The 17,045-nt window shown below is 40.1% G+C and overlaps 1 protein-coding gene across 5 annotated transcripts in view; it reads right to left on the bottom strand.

Annotated features, from left to right (window-relative positions):
- DENND4C (DENN domain containing 4C) overlaps window positions 1-14,194 on the bottom strand; it is a 122,941-nt gene extending 108,747 nt beyond the window's left edge. For 2 of the 5 annotated variants that reach the window (XM_042912037.1, XM_042912039.1), the window contains exon 1: window positions 14,095-14,186. The gene's annotated coding sequence lies outside the window, so the exon portion shown is untranslated. Of the gene's footprint in view, window positions 1-14,094 lie in introns of all 5 variants that reach the window. The other 3 variants (XM_042912038.1, XM_042912040.1, XR_006195701.1) reach the window with 2 other exon arrangements.
- Window positions 14,195-17,045: the final 2,851 nt, after the last annotated feature.

Genomic DNA, 17,045 nt, shown 5'->3' with positions numbered 1-17,045 from the left:
AGGGTGACATGTTATCATAAATATTTTTTAAGCTGCTCAGTTAACTGTAATGTACAGTCAAATTGAGAACCAACAGTCCTGGTTGTGATCATGGAAGTAGGCAGCTAAAGCAGGCTGGAAAAGAAACAATCTACAAATTCCAGAAATTCTAATGAAGTTTTTTTCTATTATTCGCAATATAAATAAAAGCATGAGCTATGTTCAAAGTATTTTACATCCATTAGCTCATTTGACATTCATAACCCAATAATGTAGAACTAGTATTACTGTTTTTAATGATGAGGAAGAAGGGAGGAGTCTTGGGTAATATACAACATAGTATAATACTATTTGAAGGAAGACTGTGGTTAACTTAAAGATGCATTTATAAGCCCTAAGGCAATTACTTAAAAAAAAAAAAAAAACCTATCTATCACTAACAAGCCAATGTGGAGATGAAAAGAATACTAAAATATATTCAGTCCAAAAAGGAACATCAAACAGACAGGACAAATTAAAAATAAATAGCAAGATAATAGATTCAAACCCAACCTTATCAATAATTTCACTAAATTTGTCTACCATGACAAACAAAAACATATGTCCCTATAAACACATACACAAATATTCATAGCAGCACTACTTAAAATAGCCAAAACAGAAAAAACCCAAATACCTATCAAGTCAGAATCAGTAAACAAAATGTGTTATTTCAATGCAACAGAACATTACTCAGGCATAAAAAGAAGTACTACTGATACATGGTCTAACATGGATGAACCTAGAAAGTATTAAGCTAAGTGAAAGAAGCCAGACAGAAAGGTCAGTGGCCAACCAGCACACGAAAAGATGTTCAACATTAGTAATTAGCAGGGAAATGTAAATCAAAACCACAATGATATATTACCTTACACCTGTTAGAATGGTTATTATCAAAAAGAAAGAAGTGTTGGAGAGGCTGTGGAAAAAAGAGAACTATCATCCACTGTCCGTGGGAATATAAATTGGTGTAGCCATTATGGAAAACAATATGGAGGTTCCTTAAAATAAAAATAGAAATACCATATGACCCAGTTATTCCACTTCTGGGAAAACAAAAACATTAGTTCAAAAAAAATATTCACCCCTATGTTCACTGCAGCATTATTTACAATACTCAAGACATGGAAACAACATAAGTGTCCACTGATGGATGAATGGATAAAGCTGTGTGTGTGTATACACCCACACATGCACTGGAATACTACTCAGCCATAAAAAGAAGGAAATCTTGCATTTGTGACAGCATGGACAGACCTTGAGGGTATTATGCTAAGTGAAATAAGTCAGACTGAGAAGGACAATTACTATATGATTTCACTTATATGTGGAATCTAATAAACAAAACAAACCAGCAAACAAAACTCATCGATACAGAGCAGAGATCAGTAGTTATCAGAGGGAAGGAGGTTGGAGATAGGGACATGGGTGAAGAGGAGCAGTTGCACGGTGTAACAGATGGTAACTAGACTTATTATGGTGATCACTTGGTAATGTACACAAAAATTGAATTATTATGCTGTACACCTAAAACTACTAATGTTGTATGCCAGTTTTGCCTCAATTTTAAAAAGTCACATACTGTATAATTCCTTTTTTTTAATTTTTTTATGTTTATTCATTTTTGAAAGACAGAGAGAGACAGAGCACAAGCAAGGGTGGGGCAGAGAGAGACACAGAATCTGAAACAGGCTCCAGGCTCTGAGCTGTCAGCACAGAGCCCGACGTGGGGCTCAAACTCACAGATCAGACCACAAGATCATGACCTGAGCCGAAGTCAGACACTCAACCAGCTGAGCCACCCGGGCGCCCACTGTATAATTCCATTTATAGGAAATATCCAGAATAGGCAAATCCAACTGAAAAAGCAAGTTGACTACTGGTTGCCAGGGGTTGGGGATAGAGGAGCATGGGGAATGATGGCTTACAAGGAAAGGAGTTTCCTTTGGGGGTGATGAAAACATTCTGGAACTAGATAGGGGTAACAGTTGTATAGCATTGTGAATGTACTACATGCCACTGCATTGTACATTCTTAAATAGTTAAAATGGGACTTTTTTTTTACTATTTTTTAAAATTATAGTTGATACCATGTAACAATGTTACATTAGTTTTAGGTACCAGACATAATGATTTCACAAGTCTGCATTCTGCTTTGCTCACCTCAAGTATACCTACTATCTGTCACCATGCAATGCTATTACAATACCCCTGACTATATTCCCTATGCTGTGTACTTTTCACCCCCATGAAATTGGGGTTTCACCCATTTTAGGGTGACCTAAATGGGGTTGGGCCCATTTCACCCACTTGATTTCGCCCATCCCCCACCCAGTTAAATGGTGAATTTTATGTTATGTGAATTTTGCCACAATTAAGTCTTTTTCTTTTAAGTGTTTATTGATTTTTTTAGAGAGCACGGTGAAGTAGGGGCAGAGAGAGGGGGACAGAGGATCCAAAGCAGGCTCTGTGCTGACAGCAGCGAGCCTGATATGGGGGCTTGAAATCACGAACTGTGATATCATGACCTCAGCAAAAGTCACATTCAACTGACTGCACCACCCAGATGCCCCAATTTTGCCACAATTAGAAACTTATACAACATGAATGAACCTCAAAAACCTTATCCTAAATGAGAGAAGCTAGTTGCAAAAGATCACATATTGTATGATTTCATTGATATGAAATGTCTAGAATAGGCAAATTTTACTGAGACAGAAAATAGATTAGTACTTGGCAAGGGCTAGGGCTGGGGAGTGAGGGATTAGACAGTGACTGCTAATGAACACAAGATTTCTTTCTGGAGTGATGAAATTGCTCTAAAATAGATTACACTGATGATTGCAAAACTCTGTAAGTATACTAAGAAACACTGAAATGTTTCCTTTAAATGGGTGAATTTTATGATGTATAAATTAGATCTCTCAATAAAATTGATTTTTTTTTTTTTTTTTTAATTTTAAGTGGTCTAACAACGCCTATTAAAAAACAGAGTAGTGCCTGAGTGGCTTAGTGGGTTGAGCGACAGACTCTTGATTTTGACTCAGGTCAGGATCTCACAGTCATGAGATCGAGCCCCTCTTCAGCTCTGGGCTGAGCAGAGTCTACTTGAGTTTCTCTCTCCTCTCTCTCTGCCCCTCCTGCACTTGCACGTTCCCTCTCTCTCTCTCAAAATAAACACTTAAAATAAATAAATAATAAAAGATAGAAATTATTAGATTGGGTTAACAAAAATAAGACTCAACTCTAAGCTACCTCTAGGAAACGTTTTAAACAAAGACACAACTGACCTTTGACAAAACAGCAAAGGCAATTCAATGGAGAAAGGATAGTCTTTCAACAAATAGTGGTGGAAAACTGAACCTCCATATGCAAAACAAACAAATTTAGATTGAGATCTTATACCTTCTACAAAAAATCATTTAAAATGGATCCTAGGGGGGTCTGGGTGGTTCAGTAGGCTGAGCATCTGACTCTTGATTTTGGCTCGGGTCGTGATCACCTACCTGGTTTGTGGGATCAAGCATCACGACCAACTCTGAACTGACAGCACGTAACCTGCTTGCGATTCTCTCTCTCCCTCTCTGTCCCTCCCTTGGTCATGCTCTTTCTCTCTCTCTCTCTCTCTCAAAATAAATAAATATTCTAAAAATAAGTAAATAAAAATTAATAGGTAAGTAAAATAAAATAGATCATAGACCTTTCTTCCAGAAGAAAATGTAGGATCTTGGGTTTGGCGATGAGTTTTTACTATTTTTTTAAATGTCTATTTATTTTTAAGAGAGAGACAGAGCATGAGCAGGGGAGGGACAGAGAGAGACACACACAGAATACAAAGCAGGCTCCAGGCTCTGAGCTGTCAGCACAGAGCCTGACATGGGGCTCAAACCCACGAACCATGAGATCATGACCTGAGCTAAAGTCAGACCCTTAACCGACTGAGACACCCAGGCGTCCCTGGCAATGAGTTTTTAGATAGCAAAACCACAATCCATGAAATAAAGATTAAGGTAGAATCTATTAAAAACTTCTGCTCTGTAAAAGACACTGTGAAGAGAATAAAAAGCCAAGCTGCAGAGTGAGAAAATATTTGCAAAACAGATATCTGATAAAGGACAGGTACACAAAATATGCAAAAAAACTCAACAGTAAGAAAACAAACAACCCAACAAGTAAAAAAGAAATACGGAAAAGATTTGAACATATACTTCACCAAAGATGATATACACATGACAAATATGTATATGAAAAATGCTCAGTGTCACTGGAGAAATGCAAACTTAAAAGAGATACCAATACACCTCCATTAGAGTAGCTAAAATTAAAAAAAAAGAAGACCTAACACCAGATGCTGATAAGAATATAGAAAGAACAGGAAATTCACTGCTCATGGATATGCAAAATGGAACAGCCACTTTGGAAGATAGTTTAATGGTTTCTTACAAAGTTACAGGTAAGCTTACCATATGATCCAGCAGCCAGCCTCCTAGGTATCTACCCAATGTGTTTGAAAACTTTTGTCTATGCAAAACCTACATACAATGTTTATAGCAGCTTTATTCATGATCACCAAAAACTGGAAGCAGAGAAGATGTCATTCAATAGATAAATGGATAAACAAACTGTGACACATTCATACAACGGATGATTCAGTGAAAAAAAGCAATTAGTTCTCAAGCCATGAAAAAAAACATGGAGGAACCTTAAGTGCATACTGCAAAGTGAAAGAAGCTAATCTGAAAAGAACTGTTGGGGAGCCCCTGGGTGGTTCAGTTGGTTAAGCCTCCGACTGGATTTCGGCTTAGGCAGTCATCTCACAGTCCCTGAGATCAAGCCCCACATCATCATGGAGCCTGTTTCAGATTCTCTCTCTCTCTCTCTCCCTCTCCCTCTGCCCCCCCCCCAAAAAAAAATAAACAAACATAAAAAAAATAAAAATAAAAAGACTAACTACTATATGATTCCATTTACATAACATCCTAGAAAAGGCAAAACTACAGAAGCGGTAAAAAGAGATCAGAGGTTTCCAAAGCTTTAAGCTCTATAGTTAAGGGTCACGTATGGTTTGCCTCCCTTTTGTTTTTCCTTTCTCCTATGTTTATCTATTTTGTTTCTTAAATTCCACACATGAGGGGCGCCTAGGTGGCTCAGTCGGTTAAGTGACTGACTTTGACTCAGGTCATGATCTCGAAGTTCATGAGTTCAAGCTCCAGGTCGGGCTCTGTGCTGACAGCTCAGAGCCTGGAGCCTGCTTCAGATTCTATATCTCCTTCTCCCTCTGCCCCTATCCCACTTGCACTCTCTCTCTCTCAAAAATAAACATTACAAACATTTTTTTCCACATATGAGTGAAATCATATGGTATTTGTCTTTCTCTAACTTCTTTCGCTTAGCATAATACACTCTAGCTTCATCAACGTCATTGCAAATGGCAAGACTTCATTCTTTTTGATGTATGTATCCATCACACGTATCTATGTATATATGTATGTATACACATACCACACATTCTTTATCCATTCATCAGTCTATGGACATTGTGTTCTTTCCATAATTTGGCTACTTTTTATAATACTGCTATAAACATCAGGGTGCATGTGCCCCTTCAAATCAGTAATTTTGTATCCTTTGGACAGATACCTACTACTGCAATTGCTGGGTCATAAGATAGTTCTATTTTTAACTTTTTGGGTGTCCATACTATTGTCCAGAGTGGCTACACCAGTTTGCATTCCCACCAACAGTTTAAGGGGGTTCCCTTTCTCCACATCCTCACCAACATCTTTCCTGTGTTGTTAATTTTAGCCATTCTGACAGGTGTGAAGTGGTATCTCAACGTAGTTCTGATTTTTATTTCCCTGATGATGAGTGATGTTGAGCATCTTTTCATGTGCAAATTGACAGAATTGAAAGGAGAAATAAACAGATCCGCAATTAAAGAGAGTCCAACACTCCTCACTTAGTAATTAGAACAAGCATACAGAAAATCAGCAAGAATACATAATATTTGAAGAACACTATCATCTCGACATAAATGATATTTATAGAAAAGTCCACCCAACAACAGCAAAATACAAGTTCTTTTCAAGTGCACATAGAACATTCACTCAGAGAAACAAGATGCTGGCCCATAAAACAAGTCTGGATAAATTTTAAAAAATATAAATCATACACAACATGTTCTCTGACCACAGTGGAATTAAATTTGGAATCAGTAATAGGAAGACATCTTATAAAATTCCATAAGTATTCAGAAATTAAAAGACACTCTTCCAAATAATCCATCAGTCAAAGAAAAAAAAATCACAAGAGAAGTTAGAAAATATTCTGAGCTGAATGAAAATAACAGAAATTAGGGTACCTGGGTAGCTCAGTCAGTTGAGCATCCAACTCCTGGTCTCAGCTCAGGTCATGATGCCAGGGTCATGGGATGGAGCCCCATGTTAGGCTCTGTGCTGAGCATGGAGCCTGCTTGGGACTCATTCTCTCTCTCTCTCTCTCTCTCTCTCTCTCTCTCTCTCCCTCCCTCCCTCCCTCCCTCCCTCCCTCCCTTCCTCCCTCCCTCTCTGCCCCTCTCCCCCACTCATGCTCTCTAAAATTATTAAAAAAAAAAAAAAAATTTAGGGGCACCTAGGTGGTTCAGTCAGTTAGGCATCCGACTTCAGCTCAGGTTATGATCTCACGGTTTGTGGATTCAAGCCCCCATCAGGCTCTGTGCTGACAGCTCAGAGTCTGGACCCTGCTTCAGATTCTGTATCTCCTCTCTCTCTACCCCTCCCTGCTCACTTTCTGACTCTCTCTCAAAAATAAATATTTAAAATTTTTTTAAGTTAAAAAAATAACAGAAATTAACGTGTAAAATGCAGTTAAAGTAATGTTTAGAAGGAAGTTTACAGCTTTAAGCACTTATATTAGAAAAGAAATTTTTATTTATTTACTTATTTATTTAATTTATTTAAAGTTTATTGATTTTGAGAGACAGAAAGAGTGTGCACATGCATGCAAGCAAGGGAGGGGCAGAGAGAGAAGGAAAGAGAGAACCCCAAGCTGGTTCCTCGCTGTCAGCACAGAGCTGGATGCAGGGCTCAAACTCACAAACACCCAGGTGTCCCAGGAAACAGGAAAGTTTTTAAATCAGTGATATAAGTGTCCACCTTAAGATGCTAAAAAAAGAAAAACAAATTAACCAAAGGTAGAGGAAAAAAATAAAAAGAGCAGAAATCAATAAAATTGAAAATGGACAAGCAATAGCAATAAAAAAAATCAATAACTCTAAATCAAGAAAAAAGTGAAAGGTGAAATTACTAATATGAGGAATGAAAGGTATATTGTTAGATGTTAAAAAGATCACAAGGAAATATTATAAATATTTTCTTTCACACCAATATATTCAACAACTTATTTGAAATGGTCAAAATGTTTAACACACAAATTACCAAAACTGACATAAGAAGAAAGAGCAACTCTCAATAGCCCTATATCTAAGGATTGCCTGCAACCATCAGAAATACGAGGAGGCAAGGAAAGAATTCTTCTTAGAGCCTTCAGAGGGAGCATGTACCTGCCAACACCTTGATTTCAGACCTCTAGTTTCCAGAACTGAGATAGAATAAATTTCTGTTCTGTTAAACCACATGGTTTGTGGTAATTTGTTATGACAGTGCTGAGGAAACTACTACACATGTGAATAATATGCTAGAGGTAATGAAATAAAAAATATATTACATTTAATGACTGACTTATTGTTGCCTCTTATTGTGGGGCTACTAGAAATTCTAAATTACATTATATTTCTAGTGAATACCACTGATCTAGCAGTGGCAATAAGGCAAGAAGAAACAAAAGGCATACGCTGGAAATAAGAAGCAAAAATGGCTTTCTCTGCAGACATGACTGTGTATGAAGAAAATCGTAAGGAATCTACTTGAAAGCTACTAGAATTAAAAAGTGAATTAAAAAAAAGTGACTTTAGTAAGACAACTAAATCAATTGTATCTTTTACAATATCAACAAAAGTTGAAGAAAAAAATTTTAAATACAGTTTCATTAACAATGGAAAGTATCAAAAAAACATTAAATACTTCAGGATAAACTGAACAAAATATATACAAAGCCTATAAAAGGAAAATCACAAAAACATTGCAGAGAAAAAAAACTAAAGAAACCTAAATACATAGAGAGATATACCATGTTAAAATATCAGAAGTCTCAATATTATTAAGATGTCAATTCTCCTCATCAGGCTTTTTGTAAACACTGACAAGCTTAGTCTATAGTTTATATGAAAATGCAAAAGATCCAAAATAACCAAAGCAATGTTGAAAAAAGACAATGTTGAAGGACATATGCTACCTGACTGTAAGGCTTGCTATAAAGAAATAAAGACGATATAGTATTAGTATAAGAATCTAGGCCAAGACAGGCGCCTGCATAAATTCAGTCAGTTGAGCAACCGACTCTTGATTTCAGCTCAGGTCATGATCTCCAGGTTTCTGCAATCAAGCCTTGAACTGGGCTCTGTGCTGCCAGTGTGGAGCCTCCTTAGGATTCTCTCCCTCTCTCTCTCTCTCTCTGCCCCTCCCCTGTTTGCACGTGCATGCGCATGAGCTCGCTCGTGTACTCTCTCTCTCTGTCACTCTCTCAAAATAAACAAATATTTAAAAAATACATAGACCAACGGAACAGAAAAAGAAACTAGAAATAGACCCATACTTACAAAAAATGAAAAGGAGTCAGATCATATACAACCTCCAAAACTAGTAAGGGAAACAAATATGAAGGAAGGTAAGAAAAGAAACTCTACAGAATAAAATAACTAAGTGGAATGATAATAACTTTTCCCCCTAAATAGACAGTGTGATCAGGAAAAACAGCTCAGAAAAACTAACATGTAAATGGAATAGCATAAACAAGGGCTCTAAGAGAAAGAATCTAAGTTAGCTGGTGTGACAGGTACACACTGGACAAGAAGACAAGGAGAAGATATGGCTAGAGACAAGGCTTCTGAGCCAGAGTAAATGTATGTATTACATGATAGTTCTCAATTTATTCATTTTTTTCCATCCCTACCACTGCTGTTCTCAATTCTCACCTGGATGCCCTCAAGATCTTCTGACTGATGAACTTGCAGCCTCACTCAAGCTGCTTTCCCAAATCCATCCTTCATACAATTGAGCCAAAGATATTTAACAGCCTAAAATCATTACATGGTTTTATGTTCCCTACAATGTACAGTCTCAATTTCTTACTTGACTTTTACGACCCTTCATGACATAGCCTCTGCTTTCCCCTCCAGCTTACTCTCCACTTCCCTCCAAACTACCTGTGCCCCCACACTACATTACTTGTATTTTGATAAAATCCACCATGTTTTCATTACTTTGTACCTTTCATATCATTCTTTGAGTTTTAAATCAAATGCCTCCTTCTATGTAAATTACCCTCTCTAATCCACACCAGACACAGTTTAGGGACTTCCCCCTGCTCCTATAGAGAAGTTTGCTCTATTCTGGATATGTCATGTTGTAGCTATGATATTTATTTATAAGACTGTTTACCTTACTAGCTTTTAATATTTAAAAAAAACTTTTTTAATGTTTATTTATTTTTTAGAGAGAGAGAGAGAGGGAGAGAGAGTGTGTGAGCAGGGGAGGGGCAGAGAGGGAGGGAGACACAGAAACCAAAGCAGGCTCCAGGCTGAGCTGTCAGCACAGAGCCCAACGAGGGGCTAGTACTCACAAAGGCGAAGAGATCATGACCTGAGCCAAAGTCGGATGCTTAACCGACTAAGCCACCCAAGTGCTCCTTAGCCATTAATATTTAGACTGTATGTTATTCATCTTTTATCCCTAGCAGATAGCACAGTACCTATTTAACAGATTCTTTTTTCCGTAATTAAAAAGAGACTCATAACATCTATGCTTTTAGGATCTAAGCATCCCTAAATTAAGATATATATGAACTGCATATACACAATAAAAAACCAGATTCAAGGAATCATATAAAATATTACAAAGACTTTTAAAATCCTATAAAATTACTCTTGTATAAGTCAAAAGATTTTAAATCTAGATTTGTAAATAGATTTGGTTGAAAAAAGATACACTGAAAAACATTTATGTCCCACAATACTACTTTTATTTATTTTTCACAATATTACTTTAATTATTAAGAATTCCTTTTCAACAATAGCCAAATTATGGAAAGAGCCTAAATGTCCATCAACTGATGAATGGATAAAGAAATTGATTTATATACACAATGGAATACTACTTGGCAATGAGAAAGAATGAAATCTGGCCATTTGTAGCAACGTGGATGGAACTGGAGAGTGTTAAGTGAAATAAGTCAGGCAGAGAAAGACAGATACCATATGTTTTCACTCTTATGTGGATCCTGAGAAACTTAACAGAAGACCATGGGGGAGGGGAAGGAAAAAAAAAAGAGAGGGAGACAGCCAAACCATAAGAGACTCTTAAAAACTGAGAATAAACTGAGGGTTGATGGGGGGTGGGAGGGAAGGGAAAGTGGGTGATGGCATTGAGGAGGGCACCTGTTGGGATGAGCACTGGGTGTTGTATGGAAACCAATTTGACAATAAATTTCATATTAAAAAAATAAAATAAAATAAAATTCATTCCTGCAAAAAGAAAAAAAAAAAAAAAGAATTCCTATAAGAGGGGCAGGCGCCCAGGTGGCTCAGTAACTAAAGCCTCCAACTCTTCATTTCGGCTCAGGTGATGATCTTGTGGTTTGCAGATTCGAGCCTCTGGTCAGGGCTCTATGCTGATCGCGTGGAGCTGCTTCGAATTCTCTCTCTCTCCCTCTCTCTCTGCCCCTCCCTCACTTGCATGCTTGTACACTCAAAATAAATAAACTTAAAAAAAAAAAGAATTCCTATAAGAATATTACTTATTATATTTTTAAAGTAAAATTAGTTGACATAGAAACTTGTAAGTCAGTAATAGGGAGAACTGTGAATTTATATTTTGATATGTACTCAATAAATTCAAGTCATACACATCTATAGCTTTTCATCTTTAATTCTGTTTTCAACTGAAAACTATATTATAGGAGCCCTAATAATCCACTGCAAATGAAACAGTTCAAAGAATGCTTACTCCCTCAAAAGTTTAAAAAGTAATTTGGTTTGGACCATCATATTAGCAAAATGATTTCATTATCACATCATTTAAGAGTAATAAAGTGGAATTAGTAAAATGCTAAAACACAGAGAAAAAGTTAAATCCACTGTGAAACAGTAAAACTTTGGACTATTACAAAACCATAAAATAATATTAATATGCAGCACCAGGGGAAAATGTGATGCTTAAAAAGACAATTATATGAATATTACCCACAGAATCATACACAAGTATAGATAGGATTAGTATACTTTACTGATTAATATATTATACAAATAGAATAAGAATACAGAAAAATGTAAGATATGTGAGAATCAATTTTTTTCCCTTTGGAATTTCCTTTAATCATGTTATATTTCTTTCCAATAAAAAGTTTTCAAGCAGCACATTAAGCTCTATTACACTTATTTATATGTATTACGTACTGCCATAAGTAGAAAAAAATTTTAAGTTTATAAACTACCTAATTTCATCCCAAAAAATACTGTTTGAATTTTCAAATAATAAAATTATCTGATTTTGGAATTTCCTACAATCTGATGCTAAACATACACTTTTACGCTAGCTGTACTGTGTAAAATTTTCCCCAATTTTTAACCCTTACAAAGGAATCTTCCATCCCAACAAGGCATCCCATTTACTATGAGTCTGTCAAACCGACAATCTGCAAGAGGAGAGAAAACTCCTGGCACCAGCTGAGAGAAGGTAAAATTTTAATTTGTGTATTAGGAAAGCTTATTTGCCCTCACTAACCAAATTTCAGCAAGCATATTATATTGGAAATTGAAATTATAACAGAAATTCCCTGCTGCAAATCAGAAAGACCAAATAAGACAACCTGCCTCTGACTCAGCAGCTTTCTTTTTCTTTTCAACCTGTACATAGGCTGCAAGGCTAAGACTGAAACCTAACTTTCAAACTGAGCAGCAAGAAGAGCCAATGCAAAATCAGTAACTATCCAGGCAGGAAACTCCAAAGAAAATATGACATGTTCTGGTCATAACTGAAAGAGACATAAAGAGCAAAGGTGCCTTTATGTATCTTTATCATGCAAAAATCCCTTGTGTATAGCTACAAATTAGCTTTTATTGAAGACACTTAACATGTTTCTTTATAGAGAGCACCTCAACCAAATAACCTTCTAAGTCTGGCACTGTGAATTTTTACAGCCTACACATCACTGCAGTTCCTTGTAATTTAAAACATTTGCGTTTTAAGAACACTCTCCACACACCATCTCTACTGCCAATTTCTTCAGCTTGGAAACTCAAGTTTATACTACAAAATACTATGTTTACTCTCAACAACAGAATGCTCTCATTTACAAATTATACAAGAGTAAATTACTCCAAGATACAACTTCAACATTTCTAACATCATCGCTTTTCTATTATCCAAATTAACAAGTCTAAACAGTAGTACACTAAGTGAGGTACCATGGCCAAAGTCAACTGGCCTATTATCAGTTCACTAAAATCTGTAATACAAAAAAAAAAAAATCAACTCTTTTGCAAAATGGCCACAGGAGATATCGATGTAGGGGAAAGTGTGGACTGAGTTTGCCATTGCTAGAAAAAGGAGTCAAAGCAAGCCTGTATGAGGCAGATCATCCTCATGGATACAAATCGAAATTCATTTCTGAGTCCCCAGTCTCACACCAAGACAGTTAACCAACTTTTTAACAGTAATACAAATAACAGGGCAGAAAATAAAATATAAGGGCTTTTTTTTCATGATTATATTGATCAAGAACTGACTAACGCTCAAAGATAGTTTTCCTTTTGATAGTGATTTTGCTCTCATGTGCACACAGATCATCATAAACAATGCGCTTCATTTCACACGATAGCCTCAGATCAAGTACTTATAGAAAACTTGGCGTCTTAGCACTAAAATTCTTTCCTATATTCTACTATATCCTTCACCTTCTAAACCGGAAAGGAAGATCTATCCCCACGTAAACTGGAGTCTAGCGACTTAACACGAGTTTGCACACAATTAAAGTCTCAGTAAATCAAATTCCCAGATTACAGTGCTTGACAATCTCTCTTCGGCAAAAACACACACAGTTCATTACTGGAGATGACACTTAACCCTCACATTTGCACAAGTGACTTCGGTAACTGCCCTAAATTTTCCCGTGTGAAAAAAAAAAAAAAAAACACATAATGGGACCGGGCGGGGGTACTATTTAAAAACTGGGTCATTCCTTATTTGTTCTGATGAGACGGTCCTCGGGAGGGAAAAAGGTTCATGAAGCATCCAAAGAAAAAAGAAAGTACAGCATCCTCGGTGTAGAAAAGTTACAGCTCTTTACACAAGTCAGCTCTAGGGGCTCATTAGTTGGTTTTATTTGTGTTTAGTCACTCGGAGTTGAATGGAACCAGTCTTCCGAAAAGTCATTCCCCACAAGGAAGCCCTGAGGTTCAGCCACGGTAATGCAGAGGAGGAAATGCCCTCAATTCACCTGCGACACCTGCCCGGGCCCCCAGGTCTCTCCTCGCGCCCAGACCCCTGCCCTAACTCCCCGCCCCCTGTGCCCCAATCCCCGCCCTCTCCCCGCCCTGCCCCCTCCCAGACGGCCGTCGCCCCGGAGGTCCCCAGGGCCCAGACCCCTCGCGCGTCCTGCGAGTGGCTCTCTGGAGCCTGGACGGGCGGCGCGGGGAGGCCCGTCCTGGCGCGGCCTCTCCCCCATCATCACACCCCGCAGGCTCCAGGGACTCCCCGCCCCCGGAAACAGCGGAGAAACTAGGCCGGGAACGCCAGCCCTGGCCACTATCCGCCTCCTTGGCTACCCCCCGCAGGCGGGCCATCGGAACTCAACCCTCCGAGTTGCTACCTGTCCGGCGCCCTCTCAGCCCGGGAGCGCGGGCCGAGTGGAGGCGCGCCGCAGGGTTCGTCCGCTTTGAAAGGCCCTCCACCGCAGACTCACCTGCCGCCTGCTCCACCTTCAGTGCCACCCAGACACAGCCCCTTGCTGGGGCATGAAAGCGCCGGCTACGCGGCCTGCGCGCCCTCGCCACAGCCGGGCGGGGGGACTTGCTCCCGCGGCCGCCGCCGCCACGGCCCGATCTGCGCCTGCGCTGCCTGACGGGCTCGGTCTCGAGGGGCGCCGCATGCAGCGATAACGGCCGGGAGCGCGAGCCCGCGCGGGCGCCTCGGCTCTCCCGGGTCCGGCGGTGCGGGCGGCGGGTCGCCTAGTAGCAGCCGGCTGCAATGCCGCCCCGACAGCTGACGGCCATATTCCTGTTCCCTTTTCTTTTTTTCTCCCCCTCCTTCCGCCCTTTTCCACAGAACAGCACTTTCCTTTTCCCCCTCCCTCTCCCTTTCCTACTGCGGGGGTGGGTGGAAAAGGGCGTGGGGGGAGGGGTGGAAAAGGGAGGCCGCGGGGGCGGGGCAGTGCTAGAGTCCCGCCCCCGGGGAGGGCCGAGGCCGCGCGGTCACTGCTCCCCTCCCCCCGCCTCCCGCCGCGACCCCCGCGGGGCGCGAGGTCCCAGCCCGGCCCCCTTGGAGCCCCTCCTCCGCATTCGCTCCGCGGGTCCCTAGCGGAAAAGGAGCTGGGAGTGAAGGAAGGGCCCAGGGCGCTACTCTGCTGCCCTTCTTGCGGGGCTCCGACTCTGTGTGGTGTGGGTTTATCGCCCCGGCCTCAGGCAGGTGGCGGCTGCTCCTCTAGGGTTTATCAAAAACGGGGAAAGGGACGCCGAGTCCCTCAGTCCTGGGAGAAGAATGCTGAGCGGGATTCACGTCCCTGGACGAGAAGTTTTCCTTTCCGGGGTGAGAACTGAAATTTCCACGCATGACGGGGGGCGCCTCTGAGGCCGGATAGAGACCCGCCGACTGGGGCTTCCCGAAGTCCTTTTCCGGCTGCAGCGCCCCAAGAGAGTCCTTGGCCGCGCTCCGTGTCGCTACCTGGGCCGAGATTTCGGGATGGGGACTCCGAATGTGGAAATGGGTTGTTTAACCAGTTCTCTCCTGCCTCCTAAGTTTAGGCTCCGTGTCTACATGGATGCACGCAAATTCCTTTCGCCTCCATGCAAATTTTGCAAAATATTTTTGACAACATTTGGAAGTTATTACAGTGAGAAAGAATAACAATTAGTTATTCAGGAAGAAGCAAGTGGTTTGAAACGCTTTTTACCTCCTGGCAAAAAAATAAAAGTAAATGGCGAATGATTTCACAGATTTCATGACAGGTCAAATTTAGAACTGGTAATATTTGTGTATATCTGATGAGTATTTACATATATAATGATCATTTTCCTGAGAATTACTTTCTTGATTCAATCTGCCCTTTTGCCAAAAAGTGTAAGATTAGACCTCGGTCATGAGCGCCTTGTTGTCCGTTTACTTCTGAAGTTTATTGTATATACGAATGGTTTGAGTTTTGCAGCCAATAGCAGAAACTGTTTTTTTTTTTTTTTTTTAATGTTTATTCTTGAGGGAGAAAGAGACTGTGAGTGGGGGAGGGGCAGAGAGAGAGAGACAGACAGACAGAATCCAAAGCAGGCTCCAGGCTCTGAGCTGTCAGCACAGAGCCCCAAGCGGGGCTGGAACTCAGCATCCCTGAGACCATGACCTGAGTTGAAGTCAGAGGCTTAACCAACTGAGCCACCCAGGTGCTCCATTATATGATAGACTTTCAAAAAGTATTTGATGAATGACTGACATAAATCATGGTTCCCTCACTTTCTTCCACTTCTCTGGCAAGTTACTTAATTTTCCTTATGTGTAAAGTGGGTAAAATAATATTCACAAGAAGATCATTTATTAATTTACAATAAGCTATAATGTCAAACAGACCAGTCTAGTAATCAATACTTAGCGCATGTGATAGACAGCCTTTCATTGTACCTTACAATGATCTCTGCCTCCTGCGTTATGCCCTTGTGTAATCTCCTTACATTGGGTGTGGGGTGGGCTTATTGACTAGCTTCTAACACACAGAATACATCAGGAGTGATGAGATGTCTCTAACAAGATGAGGCTATTAAAAAAACCTGTGGCTTCACTCTTGGATTCTTTCTGTCTTATCCTCCTGGATTGCTTACTCTAGGGGAAGCCAGCTACCATGTCATCAGGCAGCTCTGTGAAGGAGTTCAGAAGTGTATCCTTGCCAAGTTGAGCCTTGAGAGGACTGTGGCCACAGCCAACACCTCTATTTTAGCCTCCTGACAGACCCCGAGCCAGAATCACCCAACTAAGCTGCTTCTGCTTTCTTTACTCACAGAAACTGTGAGATAAATATTTCTTGCGGGGTGTCTGGGTGGCTCAGTCGGTTGAGTATCCGACTCTTGATTTCGGCTCAGGTCATGATGTCACAGTTCGGTTTGTGAGTTCAAGCCTAGCATCAGACTCTGCACTGGCAAGATCAGCTTTGGTGATTTCATAATTGAGTATGGAGGAGAAACTCGTAAATTCTTAGCTCTTTATTTTCCCAGTCAAAATAAATTAACTCTCGATTCTCTAGGATAGCCTCCACAGCATGCAAATCTGATCCTGATCTCTACTTTCCGATGTATAATCCACATGTTCTACACTGGCGACTTATTTGGGTCCAGCCCCTTACTCTTCATTTCATTTTTGAAAACATAGGATTTGAAGGCCTGTTGATTCATGCCCACAGGCACTCTGATATACTTCTGGAAAGGGTTTTAAGTAAGAATGATATCAACAAACACAAGATCTGCATTATTCATATGATATCTAAATGACCCAGTGTGTCCTACTCTCCACAGGGAGCATTAGCACACTCTCTTTGTGCCCCCCTCCAGTATCTTTATCTGGCTGTGGACTCTGTATCATCATTCACAGAATGGCCTCATCGAGAGTCTTTTGGAGTTACTCAGCATATTCTTCATCCAATTCTCTTTACTAGGCCTACGG

Source organism: Panthera leo, chromosome D4 (genome assembly GCF_018350215.1).
Source record: "Panthera leo isolate Ple1 chromosome D4, P.leo_Ple1_pat1.1, whole genome shotgun sequence".
In the NCBI taxonomy this organism is placed as follows: domain Eukaryota; kingdom Metazoa; phylum Chordata; class Mammalia; order Carnivora; family Felidae; genus Panthera; species Panthera leo.
The sequence above is the reverse complement of the archived record's forward strand: the minus strand, read 5'-3'. Positions and strand labels throughout refer to the sequence as shown.